Source organism: Cupressus sempervirens, chromosome 5 (genome assembly GCF_028749045.1).
Source record: "Cupressus sempervirens isolate cs-2001-9-10 chromosome 5, ASM2874904v1, whole genome shotgun sequence".
Classification (NCBI taxonomy): Eukaryota; Viridiplantae; Streptophyta; class Pinopsida; order Cupressales; family Cupressaceae; genus Cupressus; species Cupressus sempervirens.
In genome coordinates, this window is record NC_143122.1 from 772,893,961 (window position 1) to 772,921,407 (window position 27,447).

At 34.3% G+C, this 27,447-nt stretch overlaps 1 long non-coding RNA gene and 1 pseudogene across 2 annotated transcripts in view; one reads left to right on the forward strand and one right to left on the reverse strand.

Annotated features, from left to right (window-relative positions):
- Window positions 1-27,447, reverse strand: part of LOC149558209 (uncharacterized) — a 53,599-nt gene that overhangs the window by 23,006 nt on the left and 3,146 nt on the right. The window lies entirely within an intron of this gene.
- On the forward strand, window positions 17,257-19,787 carry LOC149558210 (protein LATERAL BRANCHING OXIDOREDUCTASE 1-like; annotated as a pseudogene). Its single transcript, XR_016352451.1, has 4 exons — window positions 17,257-17,526; window positions 17,653-17,894; window positions 18,818-19,142; window positions 19,403-19,787. The product of XR_016352451.1 is annotated as a protein LATERAL BRANCHING OXIDOREDUCTASE 1-like (transcript).

Here is a 27,447-nt window from a genome sequence, read left to right on the forward strand (position 1 = left end):
TATCTAGCTACTATGTAGGGGTTACTTGCTTTCAGTTTCACATTTGATACAACTTCAAATCCTACCCATTATAAGAACATGAAAGGGTTTCTCTTGTGGGACACACCAACTTGAAAGAGTTATTTTGATTTTCTTGTATGATCTGAAATGGCCCTTTCCATAAAGACTAAAATTTTGAATGCATACCTCTCGGTTCATGTCTCTTATCCCATAACAATACTGGATCACCTTCCATGAATTTTCGAGGCCTTGCCCTTTTATCAAATGACTTCTTTACCCTTCCTTGGTGTTCAGTATTTTTTTCAACCATATCTTCATTTTCTTCTTATAGCTTCTTGAGATACATGATTCTCTTTTCTAATCCATCTTTGAAAAAATCTTCTTCAATGACTGTCTTTACTTTACATGCAACAAGTTCTATAGGCAATGGAAAATTTTCTTCCACTCCATAGATTAATTCAAAAGGTGAAATATATATGCCTCTTCTAGGTGTGGGTCTATCATCCCATAAAGCATCATGAATCTTCTTGTGCCAACCTTTTTGATTAGGTGAGACCAATTTCTTCAAAATATTAATCAAATTCTTATTACTAGACTGAACCTACCCATTTCCTTGATAGAAATAATTAGAGGAATGTCCAACTTGAATACCATTATCATAGAAAATTTCAATTAATTTGAAGAGGAAAAATAAGATGCATTATCCATTATCAATTTTCCAGGAACTTCAAATCTGATTGAAATATACTCTTTGAGAAAATCACATACCACCTCTAATGAATTTTTCTTCATGGTTCTGGCTTCAACCCCTTTACTAAAATAATCTGTGGCAATTAGTATATATGCATGTTCTTGACTGGAAGGAGGATTAATTGGACCTATAAAATCTAAACCCCTCATTGATGGAAAGGAGCTTCAATTACCACTTACCTAAGAAGTAAAGCATCTAACTGAGGTTTACCAGTAAACATCTTGCATTTCTCACAAATAGCAACCCATTTATATGCATCTTTAAACATATTAGGCCAATAATAACATTGTCTCAGAATTTTGAATGTGGTGATAGTGCTAGAAAAATGTCCTCCACACGCTTCATCATGAAAAGATCTTAACAAATTTACCTATTTCTCCTTATCCAGACACCTTAAAAATGTTCTGTCAATTTCTCTTTTATACAAGACATCATCATGAATCACATACTTTTAGGCCTTTTTTTTAAGATATCTTCTTTTCTTAGTAGTTAATCCATTAGGACATTCACCATATGTCAAAAGATAAGAAATGTTTGAGAACCAAGGATTTTGAAGACTTTCCATAAGAACTTTTGGAATATCTTCTTTTTTGCATTGTTGATCCTTTGCCAAGGCTTTACAAAGTGCATTACCTCATACAAGTTTAGTTGGCTTAATTTATATATCATATTCTTGGGATTTTTCTATCCAAACTCCTCTATTATTGCAGCCAACATCTTGTTCTATCAAAATACTTTTTATTGCATGATCTGGCACATATATGATTGAATGTGAATGCAATACATACAACGTAAAAAATTTAAGGGCTCTCATGACTTCATATTCATGTTTCTCCATTTGTGAGTATCTCAATTCTTGATTCTTTAGTGGTATACTCATGAAAGTAATTGGAGCTTGTATTCTCTCTTTGTTTTCTTGCATCAACATCAATGACATAGTATGTTCTTGCTAGATACAATTGATTAATTGTGTATTGTCTTTCATGTTACACAAATATCATATCATTGGTGGTTAGTGCATGCTGATCTCACTTAGATAGTAAAGATAGCTTAATGCTTCTACAGAGCATTTATGTTCAGAAGATAGTGTCTACCAAGTTCACTCGGGTGTTGAAGGAAAGTTTGTAAAAATTGAGTGTTAACTAAGCTCACTTGGTTAATGAAGGAAAATTTAGATGGAACCAGTGCTATCCAAGCTCACTTAGGTAGTGAAGATAGTTTCTTGTGTCTACCGAGCATTCCTGATCAAAAGACAATGTCTATCGAGTTCACTAAGGTGTTGAAGGAAATTCTATAGAAATTAAGTGTTAACCAAGCTCACTCGGTTAACGAAGAAAATTTTGGATGGAACCAGTGCTAACTGAGCTCACTCAGTTACTAAAGGATTTGTGCAAATGTGTAGTATTAACTAAGTTTCAGTTGGTTAGCATAGGGAATCATTTCTGAGTTAGTGTCTACTGAGCTGAGTTAGCTAACGAAGGATTTTCTTGTTTTGGCATATTAAGCTTAATTGATTTATCTGTTGGTTCTATCTGACTAAGAAGATGATTATTAATTATTTTAAGTTGTATTTGAGCTGACTTGACAATATGAAAGATAAAAGTATAAGGTGAAATTGTGGATTCAAAATGTGAGAGTGTGTGAATGAATTGAAGATTTAATGATGAAGAGAGGAAGCGAGTTTGAAGGATAAGTAGAATATCCTTGAGTAGAAAAGATATATTTGATCAGAAAGGATCAAGTACAAGCCAAAATAGAGATCTGTAATTAGTAATTTAGTTGCATTCAAATCAAGTCATTTCATTGTTACTCTCTAACCATTGTAGCAATGATCTAAATCTCTTAATAGAGTTGGCTTAATAGCTATTTATAAATCCTCTAGCAAGGTGGTAATTCTATTGAATTGTCACAAGAATTCTAACAAGGCCACTTGTGTTAGGGTGATTAAATCCTCTAACAAGGTCACACTTAACAATGTGTTTTGTAACCTTTAACAGAGTTGGCTGCTAATAGGGCTCACTTCAAAGAGTGATAACAATAACTAGTTGCAATTGGTGGTTTTTTCAAATTGGGTTTCCATGTTAAATCCTGGTGTCAAATGTGTTCATGCTATTTAATTTTATGTGTTTGCAACTAAGTTAAAGTAATGGTAATCATAGATAACATCTAAATTTTTGCATGTTAATTCTTACCAAGCATAAATCAATTCTTACTGAGTTACAACATCTTATGTGTATTTAACAAGCATCAGGAGTATTGAGTGCTCTGAGTCTATTTTATACTAACATCTAAGGGATCTAGGATTTATTTTAGTGGTAACCGATTCAACCCTCCCCTCTCAATTACTCCTCTTATATTTGCAAAAATTGGTAATAGATCTTTTGGTGCTTACAGGACCTAAGCTAAAGATTAAGATGTCTTATAAAAGAGAGATTCCCAAGCTGAACAGAGACAATTTTGCAGCATGTCAAGGACTCATGAGACTTCATCTAGCTACCATCAGTGATTCAAGATGCAAATACCTTGATGTAGAATAAAAGAATCCCACTAGAACATTCACAAATGAAGATATTGATAAAAAGAGGAATCATAACATTGTGATGATTGATATTGCATCTACTCTTAGTTATGCTAAATTTGTTGAAGTTAATGACTACAAAAGAACTCATGACATGTGGACAAAATTGAAAGATATCTATGGAGTAGATGAAAATATAAGAAGAGTTAAGGCTAAAAGTATTAGAGGCCATTTTGATCAGATGAAAATGAGAGAAGATGAGAACATTGCAAAATATGTGGAAAGGATCAAAGCAAGTGTAAGTGCAATCAAGGCATCTAGAGGAGACATTGAAGAGAAAATAGTTGTAAGAAAGGTACTTAGAACTCTTCTTCCTATTTATGCAATTAGAGTATCTTCTATTCAAGAGCTGAGATGTGATCCAAACAATAAAATATCTTTGGATGCTCTAGTTGGAAGATTGGCTACTTTTGAGTTAGATAACTTTGACAACTATGTTCCTAGTTCAAAAGTTATTGAGTCTGCATTTGAAGCTAAACTTTCACTCAAGAAAAAGGGTAAGAAATAAAATTCCCATCAATCAGGAAGTGAAGAAGAAAAATCAAAAGAAAGTTTAGATAGTGATCTTAAAGTTTTTGAAGCCCTACTTCCAAGAAAGTACTCCAAAGGAAGAGGAAAGTACAAAGGTAAAGTTCCTCTAATATGATTTTCTTGTGAAGAAGTTTGTCACATTGCTACAAGGTGTCCAAACAAAGAAAATAAAGATGAAAAGTAAAGCAATAAGCAAAAAGGCAAGAAGGATTTCAAGAACTACAAGAACTTCAAGGAAAAAGGTAAGTAATCTTTTTTTATGGCTAAAGATTCTAATAACAATGAAGATGAAATGGTATATATTGCTATAAAGGATGAATCTAATGATGGAGGAGATAAGATGGCACTTATCTCTCATGTTAGCAAAAATGATACATGGATTATTGATAGCAGCTACTCACATCACATGATTGGAGATAGAAAAAAATTTGAGAATATGGAACTTTATGATGAAGGTAGGGTGAGATTTGGAAACAATGAACCTTGTTGCATTAAAGGAAAATGATGTATCTCATTGACCAATGAACTTGTATGTGATAATGCTTACTGGGTTGAAGGATTAAAGCATAATCTGCTGAGTGTGGCATAGTTGAACAACATTGGATTCAAGGTAGAATTCATGAATGGCAAGGCTAAACTACTAAATGAAAAAGGAAATCTTGTTGGATCTGGTAAGAAAAAAAAAGTTAATCTATTTTATCTTGATCTCAGTGAGTGTTAATATTTTATTGCTGAAGTAGAAGAAAGCTGGTTATGGTACAAAAGACTATGTCATGTAAACTTTGATAATTTAGTTAAGATAAGCAAACATAGGAGAGTAAGAGGTATTCCTAGTTTGAAGAAACCTAATATGAGTTTATGCAAGAATTTCCAAATTGTTAAGATGGGAAAGACTAGTTTCAAAAGAAAAAACTATTAGTTTGAAGAGGTCATAGAAATTGTGCATACTAACTTATGTGGACCTATTGGAATAGAGAGTTATAGTGGTGAAAATTTTTTCATTTTTTTTGTTGATGATTGTAATGTACATAAAAGTAAAATCAAAAGCTTTTCAAAATTCAAGTGGTATCTGGCAAGAGTAGAAAAAGAAACTAGAAAAAAATTGAAATGTTTAAGATCAGATAGAGGTGATGAATTAATCTCCAAAGAATTCAATAATTTCTACATTGAAATAGGAATTAAAAGACAAGTATCATCCCTAGTACACCACAACAGAATGGTATAGCTAAAAGAAGGAACAGATCCATCATGGACTATGCAAGAACATTGATGATAGAAAAGAGTGTTGCTATCAAATACTAGAAGGAAGCTATCAACACTATAGTTCATACCTTGAATAGAGTACAGTTGAAGAAAGACTCAAAATAAACTCCTTATGAACGATGGTATGGCTACAAACCTAAAGTAAGTTACTTAAAGGTATTTGGCAGCAAATGTCATATCTCAAAAGAATCTAGAAAAGGAAAATTTGATGTAAAAGGCAGTGAAGGCATATTTTTAGGATATTCCTATAGAAGCAAAGCATACAAATTTTTGAATCTATCTACGCATAAAATCATAGAAAGTGCACATGTTAGAATTGATGAGTTTGCAAGAAAGAGTGAAGAAGAAAGTAGCAAAGAACTAGAGGATTACAAAATATTTGTTTACTATGAACTTGATACCCTGTCAAATCTATTTGAAAGAAAGGAGGCTTCACCTATTGAGTCCCCAAGATCTCCAATAGCTATCGAGTTGTAGATAGTGCAACCCAAGTCATAGTCTAAAGGACCCGAGTCACAATCAAAGGCTATTGAGCTAGTTCAAACTAAGTCTGATGGACCCAAGTCACAAACAGTGGGACCCAAGCCTAACATTGAAGTTCATGAAAAAAAAAATAGAATTCATTCCAAATCTAAAGAACCCATGTTGGCAAGATATGTCAGAAGGCATCATGCACCTGGTCAGATCATTGGAGACAAATCTGATGCAACAATGACAAGGAACAAATTAAAAGGTACATGATTACTTGTTGAATTTGAATGTTGAAATGTTAAAGATGCATTGGATAATGAAATTTGGGTTGAAAAAATGAATGAAGAAATAGAAAAGATTGAGAAGAACAAAACTTGGACTCTTTTTCCTAGACTCAAGGATAAAAATGTAATTGGCACAAAATGAGTGTTCAGAAATAAGCTAAATGAAGATGGAGAAGTTTCTAGAAACAAGGCAAGACTAGTATGTAAAGGCTATTCTCAAGAAGAAGGTATTGATTATGGTGAAACTCTTGCTCCTATTACAAGATTAGAAGTTCTTAGAACTTTACTAGCATATGCAATACATAAAGGATTTAAAGTATATCAAATGGATGTTAAATCTGCAATCTTGAATGGAATTCTTAATGAGGAAGTCTACATTAAACAACTAGAAGGTTTTATAGATCCTAGCAAAAGAGACATGGTTTTCATATTACACAAAGCATTATATGGTCTCAAGTAAGCTCCTAGAGCTTGGTATGAAATACTACATAACTAAATGGTACAGATTAGTTTTCAAAGAACAAATGATAACAACAATCTATATGTCAAAGAAGGACTAGACAAGAAGCTTGTATTGGCAAAAATATTTATTGATGATACTCTATTTATAGGAAATGATGACTTATGAAAAGCATTTTCAAAAGAAATGAGTAAAGAATTTGAGACGTCCATGTTTGGAGAGACAAAATTCTTTTTTTGATTGCAAATATACCAAAACAATAATGGTATCTACATTACTCAATCTAAGTATATCAAGGAGATACTAAAGAAGTTTGGAATAGAATATCCAAAACTAGTTGGAACCCCTATGTCTATAGGACATAAGATTTCCAAAAATTATGATTCAAAAGAAGAAGATCAGACCACATGCAGATCAATGATTGGAAAATTACATTATGTAGTACATACAAGGCTTGATATTGCTCAGGCAGTTGGTATGGTGGCAAGATTCTCAAAAAATCCCAAAAAAAATCACATGATGGCAATCAAGAGAATCATGAGATATCTGAAAGGTACTGAAGACTATGGCTTATGGTACAAACTTGAAGGCAATTTGGACTTAAATGTGTTTACTGATGCTGATTGGAAAAGAAGTATTGATGAAAAGAAAAGAACTAGTGGTGAGCATTCTTTCTTGGTAAAAGACTAGTGTCTTGGACAAGTAAGAAGAGAGATTGTACATCTCAATCCACATTAGAGGCAGAATATGTGGCTGTAGCAATTAATCATTTTGTTTGGTTCTAGCAACTGTTGTCAGGTATGAAGATAGAGATCAAAGATCCAATAGTCATATATTGTGATAACACTAGTGCAATCGATATATCAAAGAACACAGTGATGCATTCCAAAACAAAGCACATTGCTATAAAATATCACTTCTTAAGAGAATTGGTGTAGGACAAAGAAGTCAAACTCAAATATGTGAATAGAAAGGAACAAATTGTAGACATATTCACCAAAGCATTACCTAATGATGCATTTCTATATCTAAGAGGTAAGGTAGGGGTCATTCCCATATCTAAAGCTCACTAGATAAAGTTTAGTGATGCATCAACCAGAGTATGTTGAAGATCAATCAATTGATGTAGAATTGGCAAGGGCACACTGCAAATGAATTTGTACTTGATAGTACATTGACATGAATAGAGTTGTTTGTCTTTGGCATATGTTGTCAAAGATGGAGAAGTTATACTATCATATCTCATAAGAAATTTCTCTAAGAGGGAGAATTTTGTAGGAAGAGGGCAAATGAACTTGGCAAGAAATTTTCTAATAGAGGGAGAAACTATTCAAGTAGAAAGAGCTCACATTGACAGAGGGAGATCTCATAGATGTGAATTAGAATGAAACTAAGAATATGCTCCTTACTTTATTCTTTGCTCTAGAAGTTCATTATGTTATGACATGTTGTGTTGCCATCAATGCCAAAGAGGGAGATTGTTGGATACAATTGATTAATTGTGTATTATCTTTGATGTTACACAAATGTCATATCATTAGTAGTCAATGCATGTCGATCTGACTCGGGCAATGAAGACAATTTTCTATATTTATCGAGCATTCTTATTCAAAAGACAGTGTCTATCGAGTTCACTCAGGCATCAAAGGAAAGTGTTCAAAAATTAAGTGTTAACCAAGCTCACTCGATTAATGAAGGAAAAGTTGGATGGAACCAGTGCTAATCGAGCTCACTCAGTTACCAAAGGATTTTTGTGAATGTGTAGTGTTAACTAAGTTTCAGTTGTTTAACACAGGAAATGATTTCTGAGTTAGTGTCTATCGAGTTGGGTCGGCTAATGAAAGATTTTCTTGTTTTAGCATATTAAGCTTAATTAATTTATTTATTGGCTCTAGTTGATTGAGATGATGATTATTAATTATTTTAAGTTGTATTTGAGTCGACTTAACAATATGAAAGATATAAGTATAGGGTCAAATTGTGGATTCAAAATGTGAGAGTGTGTGAATGAATTGATGATTAAATGATGAAGAGAGGAAGCAAATTTGAAGGATAAGTAGAATATCCTTGAGGAGAAAAAAAGATATATTCGATTAGAAAGGATCAAGTACAAGCTAGAATAGAGATCTATAATGAGTAATTCAGTTGCATTCAAATTAGGTCATTTCATTGTTACTCTCTAACCGTTGTAGCAGTGATCTAAATCTCTTAATAGAGTTGGCTTAACAACTATTTGTAAATCCTCTAGCAAGGTGGCAGTTATATTGAAATGTCTCAAGACCTCTAACAAGGCCACTCCTAATAGGGTGATTAAATCCTCTAACAAGGTCACATCTAATAGTGTATTTTGTAACCTTTAATAGGGTTGGCTTCTAACAGGGCTCACTTTAGAAGAGTGAAAAGAGTAACTTGTTGCAATTGGTGGTTTTCCCAAATTGGGTTTTTATGTTAAATCCTCATGTCAAATGTGTTCATGCTATTTACTTTTATGTGTTTCCAAATAAGTTAAGGTAATGATAATCATAGATAACATCTAAAGTTTTTCATGTTAATTCTTACCAAGCATAAATTAGTTCTTACCGAGTTACAACATTTTATGTGTGTTTACTGAGCATCTGTAGTATTCAGTTCTCTGAGTTTATTTTATACTAACATCTAAGGGATTTGGGATTTAGTTTAGTGGTAACTGATTCACCCCTCCCCTTTTAGTTACTCCTCTTATATTTCAAACAGTTCTAAGGCATAACAACAAATGATGAATTCTTTGGTATAGTCAAGATGGACAAGCACAGGGGCTTTGGCAATGGCATCCTTGATATCTTCAAAAGCCTTTTTCCCAACATCACTCCATTTGAAAGTTTTATTTCCTTTCATCATATCAACTGTACATTTCACTATCGTGAAGAAATTGGGCACAAGTATCCTCAAGATATTTACTTAACCAAAGAAGGATTTCACTCTAGTTTTACTCAATGGAAAACTTAATTGTTGAATAGCTTTAAATCTGTCCGGATCAATCTTCACTCCTTGAGATACAATATGACCAATCAACTTGCCTTCTATCACATAAAATAATGACTTCTTTGGATTCAATGAGATAACATAATAGTTACATCTTTGAAACACCTTTTCTAGATCTCTAATATGATATTTTCTCTTCTTGGAAAATACTATCAAATAATCAAGGTTTATGACAATAATTTTATCTTTCAAATCTTCAAAGGCCAAATTCATGCCATGCTGAAAAGTTGCACCTGAATTAATTAGACCAAAGGGCATTCTATTGTAGGAAAAAGTACCCCATGATGTGGTAAATGCAATTTTGAATTGATCTACTTCATCTCCCTGAATCTAATTATACCCTAAAAATCCATCTAACATTGGCATCATCTCTGACCCTACAATAGTTTGTAAGAGATGGTCCATATTAGGGAGAGAAAAATTATCTTTAAGTGAGGCTTGATTTATATTCTTGAAATCTACACAAATTCTTATCTCTCCATTCTTCTTCCTCACTGGTACAATTTTAGAAACCTAAGTAGAATGATGAACAGGGTAAATAATCCTAGCCTGTAGCATTTTGTCAATTTCCTTAAAGATTGCTCCTTCAACTATAGGATTATAGTTTCTTTGTTTTTTCCTGAATGGTGTTGCTTCTATTTTAAGAGGGATTTCTTGTTTGAACTTTCCACCCATAAAATTCTTTAGGTCTTCATAACTCCAAGAAAATACATCTTGAAGTTCAATAAGTAATTTCTTGATCTCTACCCTTTCCTCTAGTGTGCAACACTTTCCTATGTTTATCATCTTTGAGCTGACTTCTATCCCTATATTGATTCCATCATATTCACCATAGGTTTTTCCTTTCTTATCTATTTCCCTCTTTATATATGCATCATGCTTATCAAAAATATTTTTTAAAGAGATCAAATGAGGTGGAATCTTATTACCTTTCAATTGAATCATATTAGGTTTAGTTTTCTTCTTATCACCTATCAGTGACTCATTACCATTTGCATTAGTGCTTTCTTCAAAATAGAAGCATTCAAAAGGATCTTCCCCTTCAATGAATTTTGGGATGTGTTTATTATCTTCAAACACCTACCATGAATATTCATTATCAAGGACATTAGGCCTAAGTAGTACTTCCACTTTATAGGTTTGATTTTTGAAATTAGGGTGTGGAAAGAACAATAATGCAAAGATTGCCAAAGAATCAACTCTTGAATTGAATTCTCTAAGTACTTATGTAATCAAGAAGGCATCAAAACTCTCAATTTCATCCCATTCCTTGTTACAATCACTCCTCAATCTTGAGTTCTTTACTACATATTGATTTTTGACTTGTCTTACCACCAACTTTGCATCTCCTTGAGCTTTTAACATCTTGAATCATTTTTGTTTTGTTGTCATTATTCCAAGGCGAAGAACTTCATATTCTATAGTATTGTTAGTATTTTTAAAAATTTAACTTATAGGCCAAGCAAGTAATTTCTCCACTAGTTGATGTCAATACTACCCCTACACCTTAACCAACACTAGCACAATTGCCATCAAATTCTAGAGTCCACAACTGATCACCTTTAGTTTGTTTTGATTATTCTTGAATATCAAAAGTGTCAGAGAATAACATGTAATTACCTAACTGCATTTCATGATATAATATTTGAGATCTAAGGTCATTTGATTTTAAGACAGTAAATTCTTCCTTCTCTTTTGGTTCTAACTTCACTTTTTTATCTCCAACTTGGATGGTGGCACAAGACCAATCTAGTTTTATTTCTCTCCCCATCTCTTTTCAGAAACTCCTACTTAGGAACATGCCATAGCTTGCAGGGATGTCTACTACTAGGATGGTAAGTTTAAGTCTTTTTGAAGGATAGGCCACTAGGGCAACTTGATCCAAGAAAGGGTACTTGTTTTGCATCCATTGAATAGCATCTACCAAAGGTTTTAGCCAATGGAAGCCCTAAAGGTTTTGCTATAAAGGAAAGCATAACATTATCAGAGGCTCCTAAATCTATGATGTAGTTGCTCAATCTATTTCCATTGATGAAAAAGGAAATATATAAGGGATCTAGTTTCTCATTTGGGTATGTGGCTAAGACAAGAGGTTCTTCTTCTTCAAACAACTTAGGGAGTGCTAAATCTTCAACAATCAAAGAAGATCCACTAGTACTAGCTTTACTGAGATAATAAATATTAACATTAATACTAACTTGTTCTTTATCTTTATTCCAATGTTCAACTAACATTTTCAACTGATCAAGATTAGCTTTCAAGTAATCTAGTGAAGAAATCTAAATTCTTGTCTCTTCATAGTATTGTATTATGTCAAAAGAATCAGATAATTTACCTTTGTGTTCTTTCTGTAGAGTTGAAGTTACCATGCCTTTTTCTTTATCAGTTTTGTTTTATGGTGTATTATTTTTTATAAGAATTGAATTGTTAATCTAATTTCTATTCTTTTGACCTTTGGTCATTACTATCAACTGAGGCCCTTCTAGAGTTGCAAAGTAGTCACCGCTTGTCTCCGAATCCAATTCATACTTTAAGAAATAATTTTTAGAGTCGCCACAAGGAGCATGATCATCCTCACTTTCAATATATTTAATTGTTTTTTCTTTGTTATCCACCATTTGCCTATATCTAATCAAATTAGCACATGTATCTCCATCATGGTCTGCCCTTAAGTGAAAAGCACACATATTTTGTCTTTTGAGAGCATACTCAATTGCTAATCTTTGTTGAATAGGTGGTATTTGCAATGCTTTACCTCCATTTATATTTCTATAACCTTTTTGATGAGGTTGATGAAAAGAATGAGCAGGCCTATTAATTTGTTTCTTCAATGAAATGAGCTCATTAGACAATTTTGAAGCATAGCCTTTGTATTGCTAGAAGTACTAGCTATATTGCTCATGGGTCTAGATTGAAACTCTCTCTTCCATTTACTACAAGCAATCATATCATCTAATGAGGGCACAACCCAAGACAAAATGAACACAACAAGATGAGGGGAATATTATTATCAAAAGTGATATGCTATTACATTCAACACAACAAAAATAGACTCAATGACATGCCCTACAGGTGTACAATGTTATCAGATTCTGGAGAAAAATCCTTCTCACGGTACCTTCTCCCAAACTCCACCAAAATTGCATTTACAATGCAAGAAATGACCTTATGTAGCCTAAATTAGGTCTAGGGTTAGGAATACATTCTATAATATGCCATTTGGAATCCACCACCAAAATAGAAGGTTCTAGAAAACACATCAAAAGTAAGTGTAAAATTAGAAGAATTTAGAAATGGTAGTCCAACTTTTGGGAGGCATAACTTTTGATTTAGGACTCTAATTGATGGATTGTTTACATTTCTAGAAAGCTCTCCAAGTGCTCTATAGCCCTATGGACTAACTTATCTTTCCCCCCATTTTTTGGGCCCATATGATGTTGTTTAGTGCCTCAAATCTGACTTTGAAGTGCTCTTAGGAGGTCTCCAGACAACTTAAAATTGCAACAACTTTCCAATCATAAAGCCTTTTGACTTGATTCTTTTTCTGGAGTGCTTCAAATTAGAAGTATAATCATCCCTCCAACTCACACCTTCTAACTCATCATAATTATAACTCAATTACAAAATAACCTATTTTCTACATTGGCACATATCCTAAGGTGCTCAAAAACACTAACCTAGAAAATGAATAGTGGAACTATGAGAGTTGGAGTCTCTATTTGACACAAATTGGTATCTAGAAATAGAAACACATTAAATAGAAACTAATACTAAGCATATTTTTTGGGTGATACATGATTTCCCTTACAACATTGAATGCTCCTACATCATCATCCTCCATCTCCACAACTAGTGTCTGGGTAGCTTGCAAGTTTGCTACATTTTATCTTCTAATTTGACATCCCAAGTCGGGAGGCATATAGCTAATGTACAAAGTCTTCTTATTATCATTTTTAGGTGCACTTACCACATGTATTCTTTTGACGAGCTTATTGAATCTTGCATTAAAATCTCTCATGGAAATTGATGGTTCTTTCTTTATCTGTGTTAATTGCAACAACAATACTTGTGCATCCTTTGTACTTTTATAATGTTCCCCAAACCTCTATTTCATAGTGTCCCAATTTTGTGATACATTCTGCAGGTAGGTCTTGAAACCAATCAATAGCAGTGTCCACTAGTGTATTTACAAACATCTTGACTGCCACATCTTCATGTTGAGGATTTACTACACCACAAGCTATATGGAAAGCACTTAAGTGTTTTTTTGTAGAGGAGGTACCATCATCATTAAATTTTTGGAAGTTCTCCCTTGATGCTCTTGGAAAATCATTGTTAGCTTTAAGGCAAGAAGATCAATAGCATTTCTCCATGGTTGTGCCATAACTGTAGGTAAAATGATTTGATTTGTGTGAAAAGTAATAGAGAGTGGAAGTACTCCACCGATCAACAACAAAGCATCAAAAGTAGAAGGAATGGAAGCCCTAGCAATAGGAGGAGTAGAAGATTAACTTCTATGTGTTCTATTTGGATGAACAATTGAATACAATAGAGTATCTTGAAGTTGTTTGGTTACAGATTCCCTTGCACATGTTCTTCCTCTTTTGCAGAGGTCTTCTAGGATAGGGAAGTTAGACTTCTTGAGCTCTTTGTACATTGGGTCAATCTTTCCTTTCTCCTTGGAACTCATGGTAAATTTGGAATCCAAAGTGTACCAAATGTTCAAAAAATGGTGTTTGAAATGATCTTACTAGTCTTCAACTTTAGATTTGCTTCTTTCCTTCAACATGTTGAGGCTATAAAACTAGTATCAAGTTCTTATGGCAAACACCTAGCTACCACAAGTCCTTTCTTGTAAGTTCTCAAATATATGAAATTAGAATGCAAATTAATATGAAGGAAAATTCTTCAGAGCTTTCATCTGAATATCCCCAGTAGAGTCGCCAAAAACTATTGGTTGACAATTTGTTCTCCTTTTATATTTTATAATCTTGACTCTTTGATACCTAATGTTTGGAGAGACAAGAGCATGCTTACCAAAAACTGGGTCAGTGTACATGTATTCTATCACTGGTCTCTGAATTGACTAGGTACAGCTCCCTATGATTGTAATGACTATGTTTTTGTGAGATTAGAAGTCTTGACATTATAAGCTCTTAACCGGAGAGTAGTAAAGGATAACCAAATTTTTTGTAGGCACAAACAATTTAGGCAAAATAGATTTGGACAACCTATCACATCCAATGGAATGACTACAATAGACTATCTTGATATTCTTGAATCTTACTTCTATTCTAAATGTAGTTATAATAATCTAAATTCAAAGAGAGATGGAAAAAGAGATGCACATGAGGGAAAATGGAATTGCTTTAACTACTAGACTTGAATGAAATGGAATTCAGCAAGTTACCAATAAATTCATACACATCTATCCTCGAATTCCCAATGAAACTATCTAACATGATATGAAATGAACAAGAGAGGAAGCAAGATCATATATGAAGAAAATAAATGGAATCACTCCTACTGCAAATTTCAAAATAAAATGGAATCCACCTGATTATCATAAGATCACATATAATTGTCCTTCAACTCTTAATGCAAAAACTAATCTAAAAAAATGGGCCACAAAACATGACAAGCAAATAGGGTAAACAAAATTACAAACCAATTCACCATCAAGTTTGTTGACCTTTGTATTGTCAAATGAGGTTACATTTATAGTTTGTTGTTATCCTTTCTTAATTCTGGTAGAGAAACAACCACATAATAGAAAAGGAAATGAGAATAAAATATAAAATTATCCAATCTACATTATAATATGAGCATGTGGTATTCCTTTTACTGGTGATTCTAAACCCGTGATATTTCTAAAAACACCCGATGATTGTTTGTCTTCATGAAATTCTGTGAAATCCTGTAAAGATCTTCATTCTTTCATATTCTACAGTTTGGCGCCATATCTGCATATTTCATATTCCAGTAGTCACTACATCTTTGAAGTCTGGTCGTTGATGTTAAATTAACAATTATGATTAAAATAGTATTACCTTCCTTCATAACTTCATTTGCAGGTCCCCTCTTATACACATGTCTTTCCACCATTTTGTCTCCATGATTAATTTCCTTGCAAATTTACATAGCAAGATAGCGACAAACATAGATCTTCTTCTAATCTGACCATGGTATTAAAATAATGTTAAGTCTCTTTATTTCATGGCGTAGGTCCACTTTTTCGAATAGGTACATCATGGTAGACAGATGGTAGTAATTCATTGCTTGGGGAGTTTGATAATGGTAGAATGTAATGGGCCCATCGAGATGCGTACCTTCACATTGCTTTGTCACATAGATTATCAAATGGACATTTTTTATGATGACATAATGACCTTCGTAGATCTTCTTTGATTTGACGGTGACAAAAAGGTCTTAACACTTTGTTTTATTTTGCACATTTTGTCCATTTTCCAACTATACGCATCGTGGGAAATAGTTGGCACTTTTTCATTGCTCGGAGCATTTGACGTTGACCTTCCTTGCTTCATGCCACCTTGTTTCTAGATTCTGACTGTGATTTGTGAAAAGTGATGGCATATAGGACATGTGTCATTCTATGATTATGTCGTTACAAATAATGATTGAAAAACTTTTAATAGTGACATAACGATGATTGTGGATCTTATAAGATTTGACGGCTTGAAAGCATTCAACTTTTGTATAATATTTGAATGAGACTTGATCTGATAGATAAGCATTTGGACTTTCAACTGATCAATAGCATGCATTCTATGTTCAACTGACTTTTCAACTTTGCAATGTATACACGCAGATTAAATATTAATGATTGATTTCATTTTAAAAAGGGTCATACTACCTTTGACTTGGTTCCTTTGCCATTTCTACATTTTTGAGTGTTCACTCTATATTGAATTCAACTGATCTTACTTCTGACTTGTTCTCATGATCTGCATATCAATCTTTAGCCTCACCCTTCAATGTTCTCTACTGCATTTGCTCTGTATATGTATATGTCTGTGATCTCTTTAAATGTATACTTCTTTTAGGTATAAACCTTTAACAATAAAGTTAGAAACTCTCAGATATTTAGAAATGCTTTCATGAAGAGCTACTTCACAACTTGAATCTTTTTCTTCAACATGGTTAGCAACAAGAAAATATGAATTAGCAGAATATCAAGACCTTCTTCTCATCGGGATAACGCATAATAAACCATCCAAGCCCTAATCACCTAGCTTTGGAGTGATGCATTGCTCTTATGTTTCCCGCATTAGGTTAACTCAAAGGAATGATGAGAAGGAAAACCATCCTATAGGCAATCTAAACTCAAACTCAGGACTTTGACACTTGACTTGACTCAAAACCCTAGAGCAAAAGATATGAATTGAATTTTGGGAAACATAAGTCAATGTCGTATATAAAATTGTTAATGAAAATTTAATATATTTGATGCCTGGAAATTACATAAATTGTATTGCTAAGACTGTGTAAAACTGGACTATATATATAAATATATAATATTTAATATTTCAAAATCATGTTATAAAAAATTAAGATACCTCTGGTGCACCCTATTATAACCATATTCACATATAAAGGATCGTATGACCTACAAGAAAGGTAGTATTTAAAGGGGTCTTGTGTGGCATATTTTGGACAATCTTGGATAGGAGACATTATTATGGATAAGTTGAAATAAACTGGACAAGTAGCTGAAGCATATGGAGACAATTCGATGAAATTAAATATTTAGAGCCTAAGTTGACTTCCCACCACGTTCTCACTGTCATCTGGATGAGCTTCTCCCTTTAGCACTGGATACAATTTCTGAGAGTGCAATTTTAGAACTGAGTGTTTGTTTAGATTTATATAAACTATAATGTTTAATTCAGCCTTGGTATTCAATCCCTCTAATGGAACTTCAAAACAGTTTTCAGTTCCTATTGTTCAGGAATTGGCATCTTAGGATCTTCAAAGCCTTCCTGAAAGGTTTATTAGATCAGAGGAAGAGTGCCCAAAAGCCTTTCCTCTTCATAATTTGAGCATTCCTGTAATTGATATGGGCATGTTTTTGGGAGAATCAGATCTCTACAGGAAAAAGGAATTAAACAAGCTTGGCATGGCATGTCAAGAATGGGGATTTTTTCAGGTGGGCATTATCAAAATTGATTATTAATTATGTTCTAGACTAACAATTGTAATGGAATTCGATTCGTACTATATTTATCTTCCTAATGTGCTTGCTTAGCTAAGATGGTCTATATGACTATGGCAGGCTGTGAATCATAGAATTCCTGTGTCTCTGACAGAAAAAATGAAGGGAACTTTTAGGGAATTCATTCAACTGCACCTGCAAGAAAAACTCAAATACAAAATACAAGAGTTTGAAGGCTATGGTCAGGCCTTTGTAATCTCCGATGACCAAGTATTGGATTGGGCGGATATGATGTCCTTGACAACTCTGCCTCCAGAGAATAGAAACATGGATTTTTGGCCAACAAAGCCAATGGATTTTAGGTACCAAACATTTGTTGATCCAGTTCATCATTAGATTGTAACATTTAGTTTATGTATGAAAAAGGGTAATTTACCTAGTTACTAGCTATGCACAATATACTTTTATAGGTTGCTCTACACATTGAAGAGAGAACTCAAGTACTCATACAATATAAGAGATTATGGTCACTTTGCTACCCCACTTTTCATAAATCTGATTCTAATACCAGTAGAAGGATTGCTAGATTAAATCTCAAGACTATCTAGTGGTTAAGGATCTTATTTTCCAGCCAATAACTTTCTCTTTTTTATATCAAAACATTTTCCTTTATCTCAATCTATCTACGAAAATACTTACTAAGACTAAAAGGGCCTCCACCATCGGACTGTTAGAGATGATACAATAGATGAAGTTAAGATTGTGTTCCAACTAATTTCAGCAGAATATATACTTTTTAGTTTTTAATCTTTAGTTTTTAATTCCTCATTGAAATATACTTTTGAAAGGGATATTGCCCAGTACAATGCATAAAGGATGAAGTCAAAATTGAGTTTTAAGTTATTTTGATAGACCAGATATCTTTGATCCTTATAGAAGATACCAGGCTCCTCCTCTCCGACAGAATAATAACAATAAAAATTTGTGAATATATAAATCCAAAAACAATTTGAAATAGCATTAGTTTCATGCTCAACTTGCCCACTCCATTGGAATAATGAAAGTTAAACTCGGACAATGTTGGTCATTTTATTGATCCCATTAAAAGATTTTGTTTCCTCTTCTGCTGTACTAGGTCTTGATGGCTGTGGGCACGAAATTCATATCAACTTCTTCTTCTTCAATTATTTTAAGTCGGCCCATTTCAAAATAATTGCTTGGTAAAGTAGCCCTGTTCTTATCTATCTGATTTTTATCATCTTCATTTTCGATCTGATTACTGCAGAGAAACTATGGATCGATATTCTCTGGAAACTCAAAAGCTTGGCAATACAATTATTTGCCTCTTATCAGAAAATGTGCGGTTAAAACCAGACTCCTTCATTAACATGTTTGGCAAAATGAGACAGAAAGTGCGATTAAATTACTACCCGCCTTGCCCAAAACCAGATCTGGTTTTAGGCATAAGCCCTCATTCAGATGCAACAGGTTTGACAGTGTTATTGCAAGATGATAAAACAGTAGGGCTACAGATCTGCAAGGATGGTGAATGGGTTCCTATTCAACCCATCCCTGGTGCCCTGGTTATCAATATTGGGGACATGCTTGAGGTAATTCAGATGAATTTCAAGAGTCTTTCGGCAAAAACAATCTGTATGAATTATCAAACTCTGTTAACTTGTTTCACAGAATGTTTCTACGGGTTTTAGATTTAAGTTGTGAATGATTATCTGGATTTAAGGGTTCCTGTATAAAGCAAAAAATCTCCCCATTTCATTTTTTACGACTACCTAGATTTAATAATTGGAAAACATGTTTTAAGACACCAATTGATATCAAATGTAAGTTTGGTTTTTGTGTTTTTCTTTAGGTAATAAGCAATGGAATATACAAGAGCATTGAGCACAGAGCGATCACAAACATGGACAGAGATCGGATCTCCATTGCCATGTTTTTGGGTCCAAGCATGGAAACAGAAGTGGGTCCTGCTCCTGAGCTTACAGATGAGTTGCATCCATGTCAATACAGAAGATTCATTCAAGCAGACTACATACGTCATATCTTTTCTGGAAAACTCGAAGGGACGAAGAATATTGAATTTGCCAAAATCAGTTCATAACTTTTTCAAATCAATGTTGGCGTGCGTTAACTGATCAAGACAGAGAGTGGCCACAAAAAAGAGCTAGTATTTGATGTTTATCTAGCTTTCATATACATATATTGTAGAAATTCTGATGTTTCTAATATAATGACTTAATTTTTACAGCCCCAGCATAACTGTAATGTCCCATCTTGTTTAGCTGTAAATAATTAAATAAAGACACTAGCCTAACTCTCTCCTCTCATAGGCTAATTATTTATTAATAAAGGGCAAATGTGATATTTTAAATAATTGGCAAAAAAGTTATAGTGCTGAAGTGAATTCACTTAGTCTTAAAAGTAGGTCCCATGATGTAATGAAGATAGTTATGCTAAGCGTTTTGTTCTTGGTGATTTTTAAAGATTGGAAAATAAAAACATTCTTAAGATTTGCTTTGGGCAGCAAGTTAGATGATTTGTGATGTATTCACTGCTTTTCCAGCCTGAGTGAATTATTTCCCCCTATAAGGCCACTGACTTGGGTGAGAGAAGGATTCATTCATGCAAGATTGTTATTCAATTCATCTTATAAGCTCTCTATACTTTGAAGAGGTCAAGCAAGACAACAACCTTGTTACCAACAGACTTTGGACGTAACCCCATGCCTGCAATCTGTTATCAGTATGCTCTAGACGTAGGGCAGGTCTGAAATCAGCAATCTCTTCTATTCTGGATGTAGTCATTCTGAGTTTCCAAAACAACTACTTCTCTTAATAATTAGACTAAGGGAGTCATTCGACATATTACATCTGGGACTAACTCCAATTGGTTTGAAGATTCTGAACATCTGTCAATCTACTCAAGAAGCAACTCTCTAGATACGCCAAGAATCTGCGATTTCCAGGGTCTAGAAAAGAATATTTCAGTGATATCAGAGCTATAAACCCTGCCAGCCTGTGGGGTTTGTAGTTGTAGCAGTTTTGTGTATCCCAAAGGGTTTGAATCACACATATATAACCCAAGAAGTAGGTCAGGGCAACAAGAAGAGGCTGAGATCAACGCAATGTAAGCAGAGATGGGTGAAAGAAGAGATGGAAGCCTGCCAAGAGAGAAAAATAATCAACTTAACGAATTCCTGACAGTTCTTACCCAGCACCAGAAGTAGCATCAATAACTAAAGATGCAAACTACATTAGCAAATGATGCAACAATTCCAGGAGTGCACCAAATGAGATTTCCAATAGTCAACACAACAGAAGTGAAGCCAAGCATGGTAACCAAGAAAGGACAGCCTCTAAGAGAACAATGAATACAATGTCTGATCGACCATTGCATTCCAAATTATTACCTCATCCAGTTGAAATAGAACTAATCCCTGAGGTTGACATAAAAGAGATCCACATCACATATAAGATTATGATTTCTCGAAATGAATACATGCAACTTCCAGCTGATATAAGGTAACCAATAAATTCAAATCAATTCATGAACGAGCATAAGGACAAACTTAGCAATCATCTGCAAAGGCAAGACAGAAGGCGTAGAGGGCAAGCTAGACAAGGCTTCCTGCCAGTTGAATAGAAAGATGCCTTGAAAAAATATTTTATACCAACTTCCAATGGAACCTAAGGAATATCAGCAAGGTCGTGGGTTCATAAATTAGACACTTTTTTGGCACTCAGTATTGGCTGAATAGCAATTTGTAGTTGGAATAATATATCAGTTTTTTTTTTCTCTGCAGTCAAACAGAGCCTTCCTTGTTTTGAATATTATCATTTTTTTTTATTGTGTTACTGCTGTTGTTTGAATCCTACATTTGGTATCAGAGCTGAAGGTGTTTGGAAGACAGCAGCATGGCTCACAATTTGCAAATCCCAAAGTTTGATGGAGTTGATTACCAATATTGGTCAATCAAGATGAAGACTTTTTTTATTGGGAAAGATTTTTGGGAGATCATTGAATCTGGATATGAAGAGCCTGCAGATTGGAATACTCTCCAACCTAATGACAGGACATTGAAGAAAGAAGCTAAGAAGAAGAATGCAATGGCATTGTTTCACATTCAGATGGCTCTTGATAAGAGCTTGTTTCCTCGAATTGCTGATGCACAGACAGCAAAAGAGGTTTGGAAGACTCTAAAAGATGCTTACCATGGCAATGATCAGATCAAGGTTGTGAAACTACAAACCTTGAAAAGAGAATATGAGAACTTGAAGATGAAGGAGACAGAGAGTGTGGGAGATTTCTGTGTGAGAGTGAAAATATTATCATTTTTTTTTTATTGTGTTACTTCTGTTGTTTGAATCCTACATTTGGTATCAGAGCTGAAGGTGTTTGGAAGATAGTAGCATGGCTCACAATTTGCAAATTCCAGAGTTTGATGGAGTTGATTACCAATATTGGTCAATCAAGATGAAGACTTTTTTGATTGGGAAAGATTTTTGGGAGATCGTTGAATCTGGATATGAAGAGCTTGCAGATTGGGATACTCTCCAACCTAATGATAGGACATTGAAGAAAGAAGCTGAGAAGAAGAATGCAATGGCATTGTTTCACATTCAGATGGCTCCTGATAAGAGCTTGTTTCCTCGAATTGCTGATGCACAGACAGCAAAAGAGGCCTGGAAGACTCTAAAAGATGCTTACCATGGCAATGATCAGATCAAGGTTGTGAAGCTACAAACCTTGAAAAGAGAATATGAGAACTTGAAGATGAAGGAGACAGAGAGTGTGGGAGATGGAATATTGTAGTAATTGCCATAGAAGAAAGCAAAAATTTAGCTACCATGGAGTATGATGAATTGGTTGGATCTCTTATATCACATGAGGATAGAATAAGGGACACATCTATCAGTGTTAATGAGAAGGCTTTTGCTTCCCAATTGCAAATTTCAAAGAACGATGGTGCTAGCAGCAGTAGTAACAACAACAAAGGCTCAGGAAGGGGCCAAAATCAGAATTTTTCAAGAGGATCTAGAGGAAGAGGAGGTGCTCAAGGAGGCAAAGGTAGAGGCAGATTTGATAAAAGGAACATCCAATGCTATCATTGCAATAAGTATGGACATTTTGAGAGAGAGTGTAGACTGAAATCAGGTAAAAATAGTGCAAATTATGCCCAACAAGATGAGGATCCTTCCTCGGATAATTTATTTTTGTGTTATGGGAAAGGTGAAAGTACTGTGAATGATGTTTGGTATTTGGATTCTGGATGCTCTAACCATATGTCTGGCAATAGAGAAATATTTTCAAAGCTTGATGATAGTTACAGATCCAATATTACCCTTGGTAATAACAATATTGTGGATGTTGCGGCCAAAGGAGCCATGGATGTTTAGACAAAGGAAGGTATGAAAAGTGTTCAAGATATTTATTATACTCCCAAGTTAAAGCATAATTTATTGAGTGTTGGGCAGCTATGTGAGAAGAATTATAGAGTGGTATTTGAGAACATGCACTGTACTATCTATGATAAGAATCAAAAAAATAAAGTGATTATAGTTGTTCCTATGACAAAGAATAGGATGTTTCCTTTGAAGTTTGGTCAAAATGATAATCAGCTTGTCAATATGGCTTATGAGGATAAAAGTTGGTTGTGGCATCTCAGGTATGGCCATTTAAATTTCAATAGTTTGAAGAATCTAACATCAAATGCATTAGTTCTTGGATTGCCTAAGGTTGAAGAGCATAAACAGATTTGTGAAGGGTGTGCAAAAGGGAAACATTCAAGGGAATCATTTCCAAAAGGCAATGCATGGTGGGCCCAATACCCACTTCAACTTATTCATTCAAATATTTGTGGTCCAATGCAAACACAAAGTTTGGGTAAGTCGTCATATTTCATTACTTTTATTGATGATTACTCATGCATGTGTTGGGTATATTTTTTGAAGACTAAAGATGAAGCCTTTGATACATTCAAGAAGTTTAAAGCTCGTGTAGAGAATGAGAAAGGGAACACAATAAGATGTTTGAGAACAAATCGAGGAGGAGAATTTAGCTCAAACAATTTTTAGAATTTTTGTGAGATGAATGGCATCAAAAGACAACTCACAACTGCATACACACCCCAACAGAATGGAGTGGCTGAAAGGAAGAATCGTACAGTGGTAGAAATGGCAAGGAGCATGTTACAAACCAAGGGTTTGAACAATTCTTATTGGGCTGGTTTAGTTGCTACAGCCGTATATATTCTCAACAGGAGTCCGACAAGTGCCCTCCACAAGATGACTCCATATGAAGCATGGTATGAGAAAAAGCCTAATGTAAATCATTTTATAGTTTTTGGTTGTTTGGCTTATGTTCACATCCCTAATCAGAATAGGCAAAAGCTAGATGCTAAAAGTGAATCATGTATTTTTGTGGGCTATAGTGAGGAAAACAAAGCTTATAGATTATTCAATCCTATTACTAATAAGATTGTTGTTTCAAGAGATGTGATTTTTGATGAACAGGGAGTTTATGGTCATCAAAAACAACATGTTGGAAAGCCAAAATCAGTTTTGGATGATGATGATATTGCTGATAATGATAATGAGCAGCTAGCTAATGGTTCTATTTCAAGATCACCAAGCCCACCAAAAAACCCCTCACCAATACCAAGAGCAAGTCCATCCTCTAGTCCTCCAAGGAAGGTAAGAAGATTGAGTGATATTTATGAGAGGTGTCAAAATCAAGCACATGAAGAAGATCTATTAGGTGAGACAGTAAATTTTGCATTACTTGCTAAAGCTAATTTTGAGCCATCATGTTTTGAAGATGCATGTGCTAATGAGGTTTGGATGATGGATTCCATTGATAGGAATGAAACATGGGATCTTGTAGATCTTCCACATAAGAAGAAGAAGATTGGCACAAAATGGGTCTATAAGACCAAGTATAATAGTGATGAGTGTGTTGAAAGACACAAGGCAAGATTGGTTGCTAAAGGTTTCACTCAAAGGTATGGCATTGATTATGAAGAAACTTTTGCACCAGTAGCAAGACAAGAAACTATTAGGATGCTAATCTCTCTTGCAGCTCAAAAGAAATGGAGTATTCATCACATGGATGTGAAAAATGCTTTCTTGAATGGGTACTTAGAAGAAGAGGTATATGTGGGACAGCCACAAGGTTTTGAGATTCAAGGCAAAGAAGATTATGTCTACAAGTTGAAGAAGGCTTTGTATGGCCTCAAGCAAGCACCATGTGCATGGTATGCAAGAATTAATGGATATTTTCAGTAGAATGGCTTTCAAAGAAGTAAGAATGAACCTACCCTTTACTACAAACAAGAAGGTAATGATATTCTCATTGTGAGTTTGTATGTTGATGATTTGTTATATATGGGTAGTAGTTCAAAGATGAAAGATGAATTTAAAGTTGCTATGATGAATGAGTTTGAGATGAAAGATTTAGGTCTCATGAAGTACTTTCTTGGCATGGAGGTTTATCAAGGTAAAGATGAAATTTTTATTTGTCAAGAAAAGTATGCAAAAGATATGTTGAAAAAATTTGATATGGCTGATTGTAAACCTCTTTCCACTCCAATTGCTCATGGAGTTACATTATATAGAGATGATGGTGCTAAAATTGTTGATGAGACATTATACAGAAGCATTGTGGGGAGTTTGATGTTTTTAACTCACACAAGGCCTAATATTGCTTATTCAGTTTCATTGGTTTTAAGGTATATGAAAAATCCATCAGAGGAACATATGAAGGCAGCCAAGAGAATTTTGAGGTATGTGAAAAGTACGGTAGATTTTGGCATTCACTATTCTTCTAATAAGTTTGAGCTTGTTGGCTTTAGTGATTCAGATTGGGGAGGTTGTTTGGATGACTGAAAATCTACATCTGGTAATTGTTTTTCTTTGGGTTCCAGTTTAATTACATGGAGTTCAAAGAAGCAAAGTATGGTTGCTCTCTCTTCTATAGAAGCGGAATATGTTGCGGTCATTTCAGCTGGCACACAAGCTTTATGGCTTAGAAAGCTTCTTGAAGAAATTGGAGAGATACAGGTTCAGCCTACTGTGATTTTTTGTGACAACATAAGTACCATTAAATTGGCCAAGAATCCGGTTCATCACAGCAAGACCAAACACTTTGATCTTAAACAACATTTTATTAGAGATTTGGTACAAAATAAAGCGGTTGAGTTGAAGTACATCAGCACAAAGGAGCAAATTGCAGACATCTTCACAAAGACAGTTACAAAAGATCAGTTTTTGGTACTCAGAGATCAGATTGTGAGTCCTCTCAGCATCAAGGGGGAGTATGAAGATTGATGATGAGATCTTCACTTCAAACTCCAGCTCCACTGCTCCATTTCCACCATTCTATAAATAATTTTTAGAATACTTCAGTTTAGGAGTAGTTTAAACAAGAAGCATGCTATACATATGGCATGCATTAGATGATATTTTTGGATGCATTTTTGTCTAGTCTTAGTTACTTCTTCTCCCATCCTTGATCATAGGCATGGAATAATGCTAAAACTACTGTCAGAACTCCTGATCTATATTTTGATCTATGTGTTAGGGATTAGTTTTAACAATTTTTATTTGAATAAATGTATTGGCTAAATAGCAATTTGTAGTTGGAATAATATATCAATTTTTTTTTTCTCTGCAGTAAAACAGAGCCTTCCTTGTTTTTAATATTATCATTTTTTTTTATTGTGTTACTGTTGTTGTTTGAATCCTACACTCAGGCCTATAGAAGAGAAGGCAATACAATTTTCTATCATGCAACTAGAAGTCTAGCATATGATTGATGGAAGTGGAACCATGGATTAGTTTCCCATGATCATGCAATGATACACTCGTATTCAATATTTGTTAAGAGGTTGGTTACTTACTTTAACTGAAAAGGTATAGAAGTCAATTACAGGAAATTGGCCCAACTTAAGCACGTAAGACATGTGGAGACTTAAATAAATAGGTTTCAAAAAATTCTTAATAGTTCTTGATATGCCACAGAAAAGAGTCACAGTTCTAGAAGGATTGAGTGATAGACTGAAAGGATTGGTCAAGGCACATAGGCCTAATACATTGGATGATGTCATTAGGTTAACTCTTGATCTTGAAGTCACACCTTCTGAGGCACACAAGAAGAACTTCAAGAATCAAAAATCAGATGATGCATCAGACGTGAAGGCTCCTAATCAGCCCAGAGTCACATCTCCTATGTTAGGAAAATTCAAAAGAATCATGAGTTAAGAAGAAGGAATCTTTGTTTTCATTGCAAAGAACCTTGGAGACATAGTTGTCTTGGTAAGGGTAAGGCATATCTTATTGAGGTGAATTCTGATGTGGGTAGCGTTGAGGATAGTGAGCATGATGACGAGGTGAAAGGTGCCCTTGCATCCCTATCCAGTGGTTCCAAAAATCATCTTTGTCGAAGGACGAGAAGTTATGTGTATAGTGGAGAGCAATGCAACACAACTTTATTGATGAGAACTTTGTAGTCAAGGAAGGACAACAAGTGGAGAACTTTCCTGTATTCAGCGTTATGTTGGTGGATGAATCCAAAATTATTTGCACAAGGAAAATATGAAGGGTGGGCATTAGATAATTATAAATTTGATGCTGAGAACTATGTGGAGTGCTTTGGTTGAATTGAAGTAGTATCAGAAGTACCATGGTTGAAGTCCTTTGGAAGACACATTTAAGATTTCAACAACATGGAGCTTGAGTTTTCTCATGGAGGTAAACAAATTGTACTGAAGGCTACAAAAAAAAATGACAACTCAAAAGTTGTGGCAACCAAGTGAGTACAATATCACCTTTATGACGAAATTATCCTTGAGAGACATGGAGATAAATCAGACCATTCCAAGTATGACAGCAGTAACTTATC